This window comes from Lactuca saligna, chromosome 8 (genome assembly GCF_052625555.1).
Source record: "Lactuca saligna cultivar CGN05327 chromosome 8, ASM5262555v1, whole genome shotgun sequence".
Classification (NCBI taxonomy): domain Eukaryota; kingdom Viridiplantae; phylum Streptophyta; class Magnoliopsida; order Asterales; family Asteraceae; genus Lactuca; species Lactuca saligna.
Genome location: NC_136424.1, coordinates 268818903 through 268837771, shown reverse-complemented (window position 1 = coordinate 268837771; position 18869 = coordinate 268818903).

Here is an 18869-nt window from a genome sequence, read left to right as displayed (position 1 = left end):
AAGCTTAATGTGAACTTCCCTGAGGAGCTTGCAATAGATATAATTTTGCGCTCCTTACCATCGTGCTATGATCAATTCCGCATGACATATCACATTAATAAGGAAGAGGTCACACTCAGCAAACTTCAGGGACTTCTCAAGATCGCAGAATCAGATCTTAAGGGGAAGTCGGTTGTTAACACTCCTACTCCAAACTCCACTCCGGTTTTGGCAATCGGGAAAAGTCGAGGGAAGAAGAGAAAGAGTTCTTCGAAGGGTACCAAGGTTAGGACCCTTGATGGCTCTTCTTCAAGTGGAACCAAGAAAGGTTTTGTCACTCCTTCTTCTGACCCAAAAGAGGCTGAATGCTTCTATTGCCATGAAAAATCACATTGGAAGCGGAACTGCCCAAAATACCAGCAAGATGTGAAGGATGGGAAAGTTAAACCCAACCATGCAGGTATTTACACTATCATTTCTAATAACTCACCCCATTCAAAATCTTGGGTCCTTGATACCGGTTGTGGTATTCACATTTGTTGTGACTTGCAGGGATTAGGAAGAAGTGAGAATGTGGAGCAAGGAAGAATAAACTTAATCATGGGGAATAGGAAAGTTACACCTGTCACCAAGATTGGAGTTTATACTTTATCGCTAAGTAGTGGGTTAAATTTAGATTTGAATAAATGTTGTTATTCGCCAGAAATGGCAAGAAATATTATTTCCTTTCATGCATTGTATAAACAAGGTTGCACCTTTTCATTTGATAATGAAGTTGGTTCGATTAATGCTTTCTTTAATAATGTTCTTTATTTTAAAGCATTACCTTGTGATGGTGTGTATGAAGTTGTATATGTTGTAGATAACTTAGGAAATAATGTTTTGTGTATTGATTCTCCTAATAATAATAACTTGGATAAAGCATCATTATGGCATTGTCATCTTGGACATATAAGAAAGAAATGCATAGGCCAACCCCAAAAGGATGGAGTCTTGGAGTCGTTTGACCTAAAGTCAGATGATAGTTGCGAATCATGCTTACTTGGAAAAATAACAAAGTCACCCTTCACAGGCTCGTGTGAAAGGGGTGAAGGTTTGTTGGACCTTATACACACGGATGTGTGTGGACCATTCAAACATGCCACAAGGGATGCTAGTCGTTATTATTTGACTTTTACTGATGATTATAGTAGATATGGATATGTCTACTTAATCAAGCATAAGTCAGAGACTTTTGAGAGGTTTAAGGAATTTAAACAGGAAGTCGAGAATCAATTGGACAGGAACATTAAGATGCTTCGATCCGATCGAGGTGGTGAGTATCTTAGTTCAGAATTCCTCGACTATCTAAGGGAATGTGGGATTGTCTCACAATTGACACCTCCCAGGACACCACAGTTGAATGGTGTGGCTGAGAGGCGTAATCGAACCTTGTTAGACATGGTTCGTTCCATGATGAGTCGAGCTTTGCTACCAATCTCATTCTGGGGGTATGCCTTAGAGACTGCCGCCCATATTCTTAATCTAGTCCCTACAAAGAAAGTTGCCAAAACTCCTCACGAGATGTGGACTGGTAAAGTACCTAAACTAGACCACATCAAGATTTGGGGTTGCGAGGCTTTCATGAGACGCGAGACTCATGATAAGCTCGATCCTCGAAGCGAGAGGTGTATTTTCATCGGCTACCCACATCAATCCTTTGGTTACCTCTTCTACAGACCTAGTAAAAATGTGGTCTTTGTAGCAAGAAAAGGAGTCTTTCGAGAAAGAGAGTTTATAAGCCAAGGAGATAGTGGGAGGCAAATTGATCTTGAAGAAATTCAAGAGTCAAGTGGTGAAGGAAATTCAAAATCTAGCCCTCAACTTGAGGAGGAAACTCATGTTGAGCCAATTGACGAATCTGTACCTCTGAGACGTTCCACGAGAGTTAGGAGTGCACCTGAGCATTACTATGGATTCCATATTACTGCAGAAGGTGAGACACTTATTAGTGATGGGACACTAGTAAGTCAAGATGACCCTAACAGCTACGAGGAAGCCATGGCAGGCCCCGAGTCTGCTAAATGGAAAGAGGCTATGGATAGCGAGATACAATCCATGTATGACAATCAAGTTTGGAACTTGATTGAAAATGTACCAGGTCGTAAGACGGTGGGATGCAAATGGGTCTTCAAGAAGAAGACCGTCATGGATGGTAAAGTACACACTTATAAGGCTAGATTGGTTGCAAAGGGCTTCTCTCAAATTCCTGGAGTGGATTATGATGAGACCTTTTCTCCGGTAGCCAAGATTAAGTCTATTCGGGTTCTGTTAGCCATAGCTGCATTTCATGACTATGAAATATGGCAAATGGATGTCAAAACTGCTTTCCTTAATGGAAAGTTGGCTGAAGATGTTTACATGAGTCAGCCAGAGGGTTTTGTCAGTAACGAGTACCCTAATAGAGTGTGTAAGCTTGAGAAATCCATCTATGGATTAAAGCAAGCACCTCGCAGATGGAATATTTGCTTTGATGAAAAGGTCAAGGAATTTGGCTTTTCTAGGAGTGAAGATGAATCTTGTGTGTATGTCAAGGCTAGTGGGAGTATAGTTAGCTTTTTGGTATTGTATGTGGATGACATACTACTCATAGGAAACGACATTCTAACCCTGCAGGAAGTAAAGTCCTGGCTTGGGAAGTGTTTCGCTATGAAGGACCTTAGTGAAGCTGCTTATATTTTAGGGATAAGGATCTTGAGAGACCGGAGTAAAAGACTAATTGGACTTAGTCAAAGTACCTACTTGGATAAGGTGCTGAAAAGATTCAGCATGCAGGACTCCAAGAAAGGAGAGTTACCCATCCAAAGTAACGCCAAATTGAGTAAGACACAAAGCCCTAGCACTGAGGCTGAGATAGCAGAAATGAGTCGAATACCTTATGCTTCGGATGTAGGATCGATCATGTATGCTATGAAGTGTACTCGACCTGATGTAGCTTTTGCCCTGAGCATGGTTAGCAAGTTTCAGGGGAACCTTGGCAAGGCACACTGGACTGCGGTAAAGAATATTCTCAAGTACTTACGAAGGACTAAGGACTGGGTCCTTACCCTCGGTGGGACTGATGACTTGAGAGTTGTAGGGTATAGTGATGCTAGCTTCTAGACTGATAGGGATAATTTCCGCTCTCAGTCAGGCTGGGTCTTTACCCTAAATGGAGGAGCAATTTCTTGGAAGAGTTCCAAGCAAGAGACAGTGGCAGATTCTACTTGTGAATCAGAGTATATTGCAGCGAGCGAGGCGGCAAAGGAGGCTATATGGCTAAAGAACTTCATCGGAGACCTTGGAGTTGTACCAGCTATTAAAGAGCCAATGGAAATTTTCTGTGATAGTGAAAGCGTTGTTGCCTTAGCCAAGGAACCAAGGGATCACGGGAGATCCAGACACATCGACAGAAAATACCATTTTATTAGACATCGAATAGAAGAAGGACTCCTCGTGGCAAAGAGGGTATCATCGGATGAGAACCCAACAGATCCCCTCACAAAGGGACTGACTCGGGTTAAGCATCTCCAGCATGCTCGAAGCATAGGGCTGAAGGATGATATTAGATTTAGTAGTTAGATAACCTCAAAATTTGTAAAGTGTAATTGACATTAGATGATGAATAAAAGGTGTTTTATTTATGAGTAAAGTGTTGCAATCTCTTGTCAATCATTTACTATATTTCTTTTTCATGTTTTGACTTCCAGAATAATTTTGTTTGGTATAACATATTATTCAAACCTCCACAGTCGGTCATATGTCAGAAGTAGGTATGAATCAAGACTGTCATGATTGGTTGAAAAGGTCTAAGGTGTTAGACAAGGCTACAACAATCATGAGTGCTCATAAGTTCTGAGCATTGGACTCAACCCATGCTCACTAGAATCACTTCATGGAATTCTATCTCGAGTGATCGTGAGACGGTAATATCATATAAGTCTTCAAAACTAGAGATATGATTTGTTACTTACAAGTTGGTTATGCATTGATTGTACGAAAATCGTTGGTAACTCGATGTTATAAATCGTGCTCTTGTGTGTAATTCAATGAGTGGTAGAACAAACATATGAGTCGAAGTTTATCTGTTCCTTCTTGGATTAGAAGCTGATATCTGGGCCCCTCGATGATCTTGTTTTGACCTATGTATCGGGCCCGGTCAGAACTAAGTTGATGTGTTCAATTAAGTTCTTTGTCAAACAAATCGGAAATCGGGAAACAAATTGTTGGACAATAAGTAAGACATTGTTCCATGTATTTGTCCGACTGATATCTAGAAAAGAGGATTATATGATCACTTATCTTAAATGGCGTACCATCATCTTCTCAGTTCCGAGAAACCTTGAAAAGAGCTACGATTGTCGATCGGTTCCTGAACTCGTACTTGCAGTAATAGTTATTAGACTTATCCAAGTGGGAGACTGTTGGATAAGGTGTCTAAGTCCATAACTATTTCTGGTATGTACTTGACCCGACCCGGCATGGTCCATTTGGGTTGCATGGCACCATGCAATTGGATAGACTAAATGAGAGAAATAACACTTGGAGATTATTAATATATTATAAGTTCTAATATATTAATAATATTATTTTATTAGTTTGATCAAGAATTAATTTAGAATTAATTAAGTGATCAAAAGATAACTAATTAAATATATGGGTTGATTATTTAAATCATCCATATCTTGTATAGTGGGCTAAGAGGCTCCATGGACTATCAAGTTGGGTTTTACCCATAGGATGCTCCATGGATGCTCCATAGGAGTTACAAACCCATGGTTCATGGAAATGAAGAGTCATGACACATTAGGGTTTACATGGTGTAACCCTAGATGTGTCAACACTATATAAGAATCATATTCTCCACCATAATCGGCAACACTAAGGAAACAAGAGGGCTTGGCCGATTTCAGGAAGTGTGCATTCTCTCAAAAGTCTTTCCAAGAGCATTTGATGTTGTGTGAAGCATTTGAGGCATCACACTTAGGGTACTAGGCTCATAAGGTTTCAAGGAACACAAGCAACTACCAGGTAAGTTATTCTATCTATCATTCAAGTTAAAAATTGTTCCCCATGTATGCTAGATATGAATATCGCCTTGGAATTCAACTTTGCATGATAATTAGACAAACATAGATCCAAGGTTATTAGGGTTGCATGTACACTTAGGAAGTGTTAGAATGCTCAAAACCCATCATGATCCGTCTTTCTTCTTAACAAACAAGACCGATGCTCCCAAAGGTGAGAAGCTTGGTCTTATAAAGCCCTTGCTGAGCAGTTCGTTAAGTTGACCAGATAGTTCCTGCATCTCTACTAGTGCTAATCGGTAGGGCGACTTGGCTACTGTGGTAGCTCCTGGGACTAAGTCGATTCTGAACTCGACCTGTCGTTGCGGAGGTAATCCTGGTAGCTCTTCTGGGAAGATGTCGGGAAAGTTGCTCACTACCGGAATGTTCTTTAGTTCCTTCATTTCGAGGCTCATATCGACGACATGAGCAAGGAATGCATGACATTCTTTACGTAGATATTTCTGTGCTTGAATACTTGATATAATACGGAGACTAGCACCAGGTTTGTCATCGTAGACGATAAGAGTTTCGTTAGATGGGAGGTTTAGACAGATTGCTTTCTCGAAGAACATGATATCAGCACGATGAAGACTCAACCAATCCATACCGATAATAACATCGAAGCTTTTAATCGAGACCGGCATAAGGTCGATTAGAAATGAATGGTTATCTAGAGTTAGGGTACAACCTAAGTGTATGCTATTTGTGTTTTCTGTTTTTCTATTAGCCATTTCTAATGTGAATTGTTCTTAAGTGCGTGAGGTTGTTGTTTAAGCATGCGAGCAAATTTATGGTTCACGAAGCTTCGCTCCCCTCCATTATCGAACAAAATGCATGCATATGAGTTATCGAGGAGGAACGTACCAGTCACCACCATCGGTTCAACAACTGCTTCCCCATGGCCTATTGCTAGTACCCTCCCTGCTCCTCCAGCATTCTTTGCTTTGGGGCAGTCCCTCTTATAGTGGCCCGCTTCACCACATCCATAGCAGGTCGGGCTCGCGCCGGAGCCGGGGAGTTGGGTGATCAGCCTCGCTGGGGATTTACAGAAACGGACGGTGTGTCCTGTCCTATTGCAGTTAGAGCACTGTATTTCACGGTAGGGGCCGTTGTGGTGGAAGGTGCATTTGTTGCACTTAGGAAAACTTCCAGCATACTGCCTCACCGGAGCAGTAGCAGCAGCAGGGGTTATCGCAGCATGCACAGCCACAACTTGCGTCTTTTTGGCAGCTCGCTATTTCTTATTGTCTTCCCAGAAGTTCCGCTTAGTGTCAGCGGGTTTGGAGGGTTCCGGGATGGTTAGGGTGGTTGTTGTTGCAGGGGTTTTGATTCCATGGTCAATGAGTCGCTGTGTCAGTCGCTTGGCACTGTCGAAAGTAGCGGGGTTTGATGATAGGACATTCCCCTGATACGGAGGCACTAGCCCCCATATGTACCTTTCGATCTTTTCCCCTTCAGTGGGAACCATATTGGGGCAGAGGGCCACCAGTTTGCTGAATTTGGCGGTATAAGCGACTACGTTGGTGCCCTTCATGGTCAGGCTCCAAAGCTCCTACTCCAATTTCTAGATCTCGCCCCTCGGGCAGTATTCCTCAATCATGAGGTCCTTCATGGTTTCCCAGCCCATATCATTCGCCACTACGAGAGTCAGTGCTTTAACATGGCCGTTCCACCACGTCAGGGCCTTTCCTTCAAAGGTGCATGCAGAATATTTGTCTTTGCTCGCAGCAGGGCATGAACATATTTCAAAGATTGATTTAGTCTTCTCGAACCATTGTGAGAGGGCAATGACTCCACCGGTGCCATGGAAGGACATCGGCTTACAGTTGGTGAAATCCTTGTTGGAGCACTCTCTCGAGCGCACAGGGGTTCCAACCAGAATAGAGTTAACAGGGGTTCAACCTCTGCTGACATCAGTAGAGTGATAATGTGCCATGGCAGTTGCCACTGCTGCAGCTACGGCAGCATTCAGGGCTGCAGTATCGATGACTGGAGGCGGATGAGGTGGTGGAGGTGTAGGGTTATTCCAGGGAGATTTGTGAGGAGGCATCTTTCAGCTATAAGTTTATAAAGATAAAAAAAGTGGGAAGAATCAATTGTAAGTGGGGCGAGAGTGACACATGGACTAACTAACCATAGGCCAACAGTTGAATGAGTGTTTGAGATCACAACAAAGAATATTAGTAGGATAACACAAGTGTACAGATTTTTCCCACATATTAGATAGACGTCAATATTACTGGTATTACCGATGTAATAAGTTAAGGGAAAATGGACCTAACAGTAGGTCTTACATCATACCATATGGAAGAGTTTGACAGTTCTTAGATTCCTAATTATAGTACTGAAAGTTAGGAATATTTTACAGAAAAGTGCTACTTAGAGCACAGATATTAAAGGCTATTCCTTAACCAAAAGACAAAGATGTACTAGACATCTTCTAACGACGATGGGAAATCCTTGGGGGAACCCTGAGGTCTGCCACTTGACGAAACAACTCCTGAAGGTGTCGCTCCTGAGCCCTCTGACGGGATCGAAGTTCCAAGACTTCAACTCGGGAGGGATCCAGTTGTTGCTGTAGGGTTTCATTAGTTCTCCGGGATGTCTTCTTCAAGAAGGCGGATGCAGACTGTATTGACACCAGAGTTGGCATCAATCTCTATGACCCGGTCGATGGCTGCTCGACCCTGCTCAACATTACGAGCTATTCTGCGGATAATAACAGGCAGAGCTCGGTCAGTAGAACCCCCTTCGCTGACGTTGTAAAAGCTTCGGTCCCCAAAGTAAAGTAAGGGTTGACCCTGTTCGTCACTCCAACGATTCAAGTTGGTTGCCCACAAGAGTGTAGGACCTGGAAAAGCTAGTCGGGGGTTGTTGTTCGGGGCTTGACCTACTAGCGGTAGGTTGTTGAGTTCAGGCTCAGAGTCGGATCTATCAGAAAAGCCTTCTGCGAGGTGATCATCCAAAGGGATTTGATGCTCATCTTCGGGCTCTTCTTCGATCCACCCGACATTTCCTTCATTTGGAAAGTACGGGTCGCCGTGATGGAATCCAGCCATTTAAATCTACACGAGAAGAGAGGTATAAGAATATAGCCTGATCAACTATACTGGTCTGACGTTTGGCACCCGCATACCTGCAGGTCCGGCTGTAGCTAGCAGCAAGGTGTAGGATAGTCAATCCAGTATAGATCTATACGCAAACTCACACTCTCCCTCTAAGAGAATTCTGGCTACAACTCGGGCCATGACATTTAAGGCATTCTCTGATATAGTAGATCACAATTGTTAACGTATTCATGTATATGTAATGCAATGTTACTTGTTCTAGTATCATTGTATATGTTCTCTTCCTAGTATAGTTGTAAATGTTCTTCTCGTAGTATAGTTGTATATGTTCTTTTCTAGTATAGTTGTATATGTTCTCATAGTAGTAAGTATTGACTCATGAATGAACTGACTCATTGATCTAGAAATTGTAGTAGTATGAACATATGTTACCCCGATGGTAACTTACTAATGATGTAACTAATATGCATGAATATGGAAGTGCTTTTATGTCTATATATGTACACTTGATATATAATTAATATTGAAACGACCTTCGGATGGCTAACCAAAATCCCACCAGACCACATCAAAATCGAGGAAAAGGAAATAGGGCGGATGGCCTTCCTAAGCCCTTTAAACATTGCTTATATATCTATACATATATGGGCATGCAGTTTATAAGAAGTATAACAAAGTTTAAATAAAAGTATTTGATAAGTAAAAGAGTTTGTAAAGCAGTTTGAAGTAAAACAGTTTGATAAACAATTTCAACAGTAATAAAATCATTGGTTTTATAGTTACTAATCACATGTGATTGATGTAATAACTATAAGTATTTAACTTGTATTCCCCCCTATAAAAGCATTTAAAACATTTAAAATTATTTCAAAGGTTAATTAAAGGGGTATGAACTCACTTGTGGTGAGTGGATTGGATTGAAGTGTCGGATACTGTGCTAGGTGGTAAACGGAGACTTGTTCACACGCACGAGCCTAGTTATAATATAATGAGCATATATATAACTAATTAGCCAAATAATAACTAATAAATTAAGTTGGGACACTCTAGAACATGAAAACACTTTGTATAAGTGTTATAAGTCCTAAGGGTTGCCTCTAAGTTGTTGTGGGACAAGGCTAAAGGGGTTTAGGATTCCACAGGACCTTATATATGTGATTACTCTTCAATAAACTCCACACAAGGAGTTTACGGTCATAAAACCTTGAGTTTACGGCCGTAAGCTCTCAAACATGTTAACATTATTTGTTTTGAAGTGTTAGTTGATATCTAGAATAAGTTCTACTTGGTGGTTTAATCCTTTGGGTAGTTTAGGGAATTAATACACTCCTTTTAGAAGTTTTCGGCCCAAAGATCATTTCCTTTGGAGTTTACTACCGTAAACTCTCATGGGATGGGTGTTTTTATGCTTTCAAGTCCGAAGCACATGTAGGATAGTTTCTAGGCATTTGTTTTAAGGCTAATGAAGGCCCTAGGCACACTTTGGTGCGCATGATTGATGTTCACGGCCCAAGCACATAATAGGGCCATAAAATCACTTTGGGAGGTGTCTTTGATGTTTTAAAGTCCACAAATTAGCTAGGATTAAATAGAGGTTAAAGTCCAAGGCTTTAGGAGTGATTAAAACACTCTTTGGCCCTTGATTTTGGAGTTCACGGTCCAAGAATTTCTTGGGCCGTGAACACCTAGATCTTGGTGTTTTTGATTGTTTCCTAGTCTTAAATACATTTATAAATAAGCCTAAGTTTGCCACTTATCATGGGGAAAATACTAGGTAGCATTTAAGCCTCATATTGGAGTTTACTCTCCAAGAACGTTCTTGGGCGATAAACTCCTGAATCTCACAGATTTGCTATGTAATCTAAGTTATTAAGCACATAATAAGCATTATAACACAACTAGAGAAGTGTACTCATGATTTGGGATGAAAACCCAAAGATCCGTGAGAGAGAAAACGACTTTTCTTTAGTTGGAAATGCGAATAATGAATGAATTTGGTTCAGAATTCTATTTATAGTCCAAAGATATTTTTGGCAGAAAATATTTTTATTCTCAAAATGATTTCTAATATAACAGAGTGTTGGAATAATAGTGTTGCACAAAACCCTAGTGCATCCGCTCTCCTGATATTTCCTGAAGTGTAAACCCTAAAGTACTCAAACTTATACGGAATAGTCTGAAAATTAACTGTGACTGATATAACTTCTATTGAAGTGATATTGTTTGTACAGAATGGAAATTTCGGGTTGTCACATCGGGCCTTTGAATCAGTATGAGCGGGTTTGGTCACAATTTCTAGAGGAGTCCATCAGACGGTGATGGGGGAGGCACACAAGTCCAGGTTATTGACCCATTGCGGAGTCACAAAGTTGTATAAAGACTAGGGACTGAGTTATTAATGGCCATGCACAAAGCGGAACATTACATGGTACGTGGAGAGATGCTTGACCTATCAGATGGTCAACACTGAGCACGAGAGGTCGTAGAGCAAGTTGTATCCCTTTGAGGTTCCCATGTTGAAATGGAAATAGATCACCATGGATATCATCAACTAGTTACCAAGGATGGCCGAGGGATTCAATGTTATTTGGGTCAGTGTAGATCGGCTGACCAAGAATGCCCTTCTTCTTGTCATTCGAGAGAGTTCTTTGACTGAGAAATTGGCGAACGTGTATGTGCACAAGATTGTCACTCACCATGGTGTATCGATCTCTACTGTATCTGATCATGATGTTTGATTTACTTCTTAGTTTTGGTAGAAATTTCATGAGGAGTTGTGTATGAGACTACATTTGTAACATCCCAAATTTCGAGTCCAATTTTTTTTTGTAATTAAGTAAATTATAAATTCGTTTACTAAAAACATTGTCGATATCATATCAACCCATAAACCATCATGAATAAGTCTAAAAATCACCACATCGAATAGTAGTATAAATCAAAGTACAATCCCATAAAACTTAATGCGGAAATCAAATGTGTGTGTGATGCGCTGCTACGCCACCGACTCCTTCCCCTTGGATGAAGAGGTAACTGAAACCAAAACTGAAACTGTAAGCACAAAGCTTAGTGAGTTCTCCCATCATACCACATACCAAAACGACATACATATTGTCGGACAATTCTGGGGTGCCCGACTTACCCATGTCAAGTCATTATGGGGTGCTGACTAACCCATGTCAAGCCATTATGGGGTGTTGACCTACCCATGTCAGGCTATTCTGGGGTGCCGACCTACCCTCCGATCTATCTCAACTGAACACGTGGACTATTTCACCCCTACCGCTAGCATTTAATATCATATCATAATCATGTTGTCATACAGATTTGGGGTGTCCGACCTACCCATTGGTCATAGCGATCGAATCGGGGACTAGTCCCTTCATACTGATACTATTTCCCATAAGATAACATACTACCATACACACATGTCAAGCAATAGCAAACTAGATAATTATCACAAAGACAATCATCTCAACTAAACATCTACTAGTGGACCGGCCTTGGTGCCTTAGACCCACTTCTACTGGAAGATAACTCACCTTGATGTAGTGTAGTGTCTGAATTGTACTTGGCGTGCAAATCAACTCTCCTTGACTCCTCAATTCCTACATGACAACCCTTCTAAGTTATCAATTTGAATATGCAACCCTAACCGGGGTCAACTCAATTCAGTCAAAGTCAATATTGGTCAAAGTCAATATCCAGTTGACTTGACTCGCCGAGTTGGTCTATAAACTTGTCAAGTCCATACTCCTCTAACCCGAACCAATCCCCGACTCTACTTGTCGAGTCTAGCAAGAACTCGATGGGTTCTCCTTCAATCATACCATCGGGACCATCTTCATATGACTCGCCTAGTTCATCCTTGAACTTGTCGAGTTCATCTCCCTTATAAGAATACATCTAGTCTATGACTCGCCAAGTTGTAAGAACAACTCGTCAAGTCCATCTTCAAATATTGGGATATTGCCTTGGACTCGCTGAGTTTTCTCAAACACTCATTGAGTCCCATGAATCCTAGGTCCCTTAAGAGCCTAAACAACTGAGGGACCTTCCACACTATCATCTGGCCCATCGACAGAAAGGATTTGGTGGTCATTACACCCCAACTCGCTGAGTTCTAAGAACGACTTGCCGAGTCCATCCATGACCATTACTATATAGTCGATTTAAATGGGTCTTAATACATCAAAACCATAGATCTGGCCTCCTAATGTCCATTTTACATGTAAAGCCTCAAGCTTGGTGCACATGCATGAGACCTTTGGCTCAACAAGCCATAAAATATGGTCTACAGGATGCATGGGGTGTTTATGGCCACAAAGTGGGAACCTCTATGCCATAAAGACCCCGAATAGCCCTAGATTTGAAGCACAAACTCACTTCTTATACTCAATCCCAAATACATACTCACTAGGGCTTAGAAAGATGAAGAAAAAGGTCCAAAATCAAGATCTAGACAATGAATATATAAGGTTTCAGCTTTATACCTCTAATAAGCTAGAAATATGCTGAAAACTCTGGATCTTCTTGTTTCTCCTTGATCTCACAAGCCTCCTTCTTTTCTTCATGCTTCAATCACACAAAGTAGCACCACAAGTCTAAAGAACACACTAAAAATGAATAGGGTTTCAAGTTAGGGTTTGCTCTGGATGATGGGGGTTGGGTTGAGGGGTTATAATGTGTTTAAATAGGGTGCAAACCCTCAATTTAGGGTTTCACTTAAACAACACCTACTCGCCGAGTCGGTCTCCCAACTCGTCGAGTAGACTACATAAACTTCCCGCGGATCACGACTCTACTTGACAAGTTGGGCTTCCAACTCATCGAGTCCCAGAGAAAAACATAAGAAACACTTGAATTAAAGGCATATTATGAATCGGGTGTTACAACATTTCAGCACGACTTATCACCCCCAGACTGATGGCTTGTACCATCGATTTTAGTGGGATTTGGGATTCCTACCTTCCTCTAGCTGATTTTTCTTAGAATAACAGTTTGCTGGGGAGAGGTTGGACATAGTGTCTTAGAATCCTAATGCAGTTTATTCGGTTATATTAGGTGTAAGGTCCCTAAAACTGAGGATCCAAACGAGTGATCAAACAAACAGCAATCAAACACAATGAGAATGGAGTAGAAGAATAATTAAGCCAAGCATGCACATGTTTATATCATAAAAATGTCAGATACACCTTGGTTAGACACACTCTGACTGTAAACTATAAGACATGTCACTGTAGTTCGTCAACCCTTGACAAGACTCTGACAAGACCTATATATAGGGGATGGTTGGCCGTAAGCCGTTTTACGGCCGTAAACCTGTTGACAGCCGTACACACATAAACATCAGTAAACAATTTTAAGACTAAAAAAACATGACCATGAACTTCATAAGACCTATACATATAATTGCCTAGCCCAAACCACAAAATAATGACCTATCAATGTCCCCCTTGGTTTGAGGCTAGAATGAGCTTAGTATTTTTCAATTAACAGCACATCAGGTCTTCCAATTGCACCTAACCACATTCCTTTACTAATGATCTTGGAAATCATGCTCGTGAACTCTTTCGCAGCCGGTTCCAAAACTTCATGCTCACAAATTATTTGATGAGCTGCCAAAGTGTGAATGTCCCTCTTACCAAATTGTAGTAAATCACTCTTATCGATTAGACGGAAGACACCATCTTTAAACTTAAAAACAGTTGAGGCTGTGGCTTCATCATACACCGAATACAACATATTATGCAAAGAACCATCACAAAAATTCTTGATGATGGGAATCTTTGTCAACTAGTTTGTTGGATGCCACATGACATTTTTGATAGATTTTTTGGTGATTGGGTCGTACACATCTCTAGCAGTCTTCAAAAAGGACTCAACAGTCTTCATCTTATCGAACCCTCTCCTCACCTGATTTTCCAAGAAGATTTTGAAATCTGTCGCCCGAGGATCATTGGAGGGATTGTAAAAACAAGCAGAAGAAAATTCAGCAAGATCCACCTTGGTGAGCAAAGAAATGTCATTTTGATGCTTATAATACTCCACGGTGTTGCTTTTCCTTTTCACCAGCAAACAGTTGATTTTATCATGAAATCCCCACATACGGATTCCTAACGGATCACCATATCACCACGAAGATTTTGATCGGAATTCTTCATGAAGAGAAAGCCTCCCCTTTTCTGTGACATGACCGTTCTCCCTCCTCGCTTGATTATGATTTGGGGCGGAGCTTGCTTAGGTTCCTTCTCAAAATGGTCAATAACCGTTGTGGTTATGATAGGTGTATTATCAGACTGATAAAAAATTGATGTAGTGGCAGGGGCAGGTTCAGGGATCTGAGAAACGCTTAGACGTTCAGATGTTTTCTGAAATTTATCTCCAAATTCAGCAATAAGTCTATTTTTTAAATCAAAGTAACCAGCTGATAGAGCACCAAGGTTGAGCTGAAGGTTAGAAATTTGTTTAGCTTTCTGAATATTGTATTGCTGAAGTTTGAAGATTTGATCATTCTTCAAAGACCTTTCAGCTTCAAGCATAGAGATTCGAGAATCGAGGTTCTCAATCTGAAGATCTTTTTCAATTATTTTCTATTTAAGCATTGTGATCTCCTCCCCTAGCTTTGGATTTGATGGATCTGCTCCCCTTGAGCTACCTTCCCCTATAGATATGCCTTTTTCACAAGTGGGAAGGTTTGTTTCATGTTCATCCAAGAACCTGTCAAGTCTTTCAGAGGCAACATCATGCGCATGCCGTGCAGGGGAGAGACTCCCACGAGCTGAAGAGCTCCCAACTTCAAAAACAGTTCTCGATCGTTCAGGATCAGGTGCAGTTGAAGTGGTTGGAGTAGTGGTTGATGTAGTGATTATGGATTGAATGAGTGATGTCAATTCCTGAATTAATACCCATGGCCTTGGATCATGTCTTCATCTTTTCAATGGGGGCATGGAGGTATGTGTCACAAGCGGATCACTCACAGATGCCACAAATGTTGGACTTATAACATTCAGGTGAGGAAGCCTTGAAGTTGAATCCATAAGATTGGAAGCACCGGCGGTTTGATCAACTAAAGGAGGTGTTGCTTCTTGAATGTTATATCTCCCTTTCTCCATTGTGCATTGCACAACATCATCAAAATCGTTAAATAACGAGTCAAGGTCCTTGTTTGAAGGGTAGTAGTTGTCTACAAAATCCAATTCAAGCTCTATATTATCATGTTTATACAAATTACCACCAAATATAGAATCATCATCTTCAAGACCATCTTCATCATCATTATTATCTGCATCTTCACTCTTACTATAATCACTTTGCGCATGCACATGCTGGGTTTTAGTATACTACAACATCCTATGGTGCACATACAACCCTAAATACCTTGGATCTATGTTTTCACTAATTATACATGCAAATGGTTTCCAAGGTATTAATCCTACAACTACGATACATTTGACATAATTAATATAAGATACTAGTTAGGATAACATACCTTTTGATGGAGCTTGAAGTATTGATGTATTTGGCCTTAAGAGCTTAGCCCCAATAGTGTGGAAGCCTCAAATGGAATCACAACACACCATGGACAAAGGTGGACATTTGAGAGAGAATCTTCATACACCAAAACACCTCCATATTTATCTAAGAAAAGAAGTTGTGATTTTGGCTATGAAGTAACCTATTTATATGTAGGATTCCAAGCGTCATGGGTATAACCCAAATCCATACCCATGGTGTGAAAACCAAAAATTTTCATTCGTACAAACCCTACAGTCAAACACTTCATTTAAAAGTTAAATACCTTTCTACTAATTTTTAGCCGGTTTACAGTCCGTTTGAGTATTTTTAATAATTATTCTTGAAATGAACGGATCAAAGGAAGTAATTTCTAGGATATCGGGATAACAATGGAACAATCAATACCTTAGTTAGGTGTTCACGGCCAAACAAAGAGGGTTTGGGCCATGAGCTCTCTTAAGGCCGCAAACTCATGCCTTAAGCATGAGTTTAATCTCCATTCGTTCATTTCCTAACTTCCAAACTCAAGAACTATTACCATTCTCTATCAAGTATCATCCCACTGTTTTCACGATCTTACCAAAAAATAAGTGTTTCTTAACTTTATTTGTTGTTATAACCTAACATCTAGTTGTTATACATCATTTCATCCATTCATTCTTGGTTTTCACTTAGATATTCTAGTGTTCTTCAAAACACCAAGAGCACCAAGAACACACACTAGTGTACTTGGACCTTAAACACACAATCAAGCTTCTATCTTGTAAGTGCACTTTTCCTAGCTTGTTGTGTGCTTTAATGATCTTGTTTACACTTAGAAAACACCAAGAAATCATAATCAAAGGTGTTTACAGCCAAGGGATGTTCTTTGGCCGTAAACCCTTATAAGTGGGGTTAAATGAACCCTAATCCCTTCCTAAGTCTTGGACACTAGTCTAGATCACTTCCTTAAAGTGTTTAGAACCTTAAACATCAAAGAATCCAAGTCCCCATAGAGTTTACGGCCGTAACTCATAAGGAAATGGTCCTTAGGCCGTTAACTCTATAATGTGGTGATATTATGCCCCTAATGCTTCCTAAGGTTTGGACTTGAACATTAGATGCTCAATATTGACTTATATGACCTCAAAACACCAAATGGCACTTAGTACCATGAGTTCACGACCATAAACTCATGGGGGAAATGACCTTAGGCTGTATAATCCATAAGGAGTGGTCCTTGGGCCATAAACTCCAATGCCATGCCATGGAACCTTTAGATGCAACCCTTTGATACCTATATCACTTGGATCCAAGTGTTTCCATGTCCTAGGGTATCTTAACTTGGTTAATTAGATGTTAAACGACTAATTGGATACATATATGTTTTATTAAATGTTAACTAGGATCATTGTATGAGTTCAAGTCTTCACTTGACACCTAGCACCTTGTCCAACACTTCCGTACAATCCACTCACTAAAGGTGAGTTCATACCCCTTAATAAAAAGTTTAAATGATTTTAAATGATTTTATGGGGGGGGGGGGGGGGAATAAAAGTTGAATATCATAGTTATTATATCAATCACATGTGATTAATAACTACCAATCGATGGATTTAATAGACTTTCAAACTGTTTTACCATACATATGACTTCAAACTGCTTATCAAACTATTTTACATGTTAAACTCGTTATCAAATTCACTTTTGTATTCCAAACCTTTCTTTTATATTTTTCAAACTTATATATTGTTAAAACCATGTCTATTACATATGTAGTTATATAAATAAGGTTTGAAGGACTTTGGACTGATAACTCACTTTACTCCTGTTCCTTGTTTGGTTGTGGACTTAGAGTACCCGGTTGTTTGTCTGAGTGTCATTGAATCATTAGTTATATGTTATGTATATAGGTATAGATATAAATTTTTTTATCTCAGTTCAATACATTCAGTCATACAAACAAGTCGACTAGTAAACTATAATAGGTATAGTTTAGGGTTATACTACTTACTACTTCTAGTCCAATGAAGCATACAAAGAGTCAGTTCATTCATGAGTCACTACTTACTATTATGAGAAACTATACAACTATACTATGATGAGAAACTATACAATGATATTATGATGAGAAACTATACAACAGTACTATGATGAGAAACTATACAATGATACTATGATGAGAAACAATACATTCACTACACAAGTACATACATTACATATACAAGTATACTATAACATAAATGTGATCCACTGTATTGGAGCATGTCTTAATTGCCATGGCCCGAATTTTAACCAGAATCTCTTGGAGGGAGAGCGTGAGTTTGCATATAGATCTATACTATATTGACTATCCTACACCTTACTGCTAGCTACAGTGGGACCTGCAGGCCTTCGGGTGCCAAATGTCATTTCTTTTGACAACTTACATTGTCATGTTCATAGTCGATAGTATGGTACAATTAATTACATAATACCTTGATATAAATCCGATTTAAGGTAGTTAGTATAGCAGTAGTTATTATAATACAACACTACAGTACTACATTAATTTACCCTTTACATTTATTTGGTGATCACTTCACTTAAACATTAATATACAAACTATATTTTGATAATGATAGTTACACTTGGGAAAATTATACACTTTTACAAGAAACAAACATACATAACAGTTGTGCCTTGGTAGAATGCTACTTTTAGTAGAAAATATAGGATTTTTTAGGAGTTACAAACTTTTACAAACACTTACAAACATTCACATACTTTTACTACAAATGTTTACAAACTCGTACTTTAAACACTGTTTCAAACATTTTGATACAATCATAGACACTAAAATACTTATGATCTCACCAACTTTAATGCTGATAAAGTCTTTCAAAATAACTTGTATTCTTAGGTCATCAGTAGACAGGTACCGATGTTAGCTTTTGAGAAGATGGAGCGCATTCAAGACTCGTCTTACATTTTGAATTACATTTTTAGTGTCTTATAAACTATACAGAACACACTTGTATTAAAATTATATATTTAATGCAATGGATGATGTTGTTTGCTTGTTTACTATTATACTTTGTTGTGATACTATACATGACGTCCTCCGCTCCAGAACGTTTCCGCCATTCTTGGTTTTGGGGTGTGACACATGGGTTTTATGATCCATGGATCATGTGGCCCAACTCTTTATGTATCCATACATAAACTTAGTCCAACATGGATCATAAGCCCAATACAT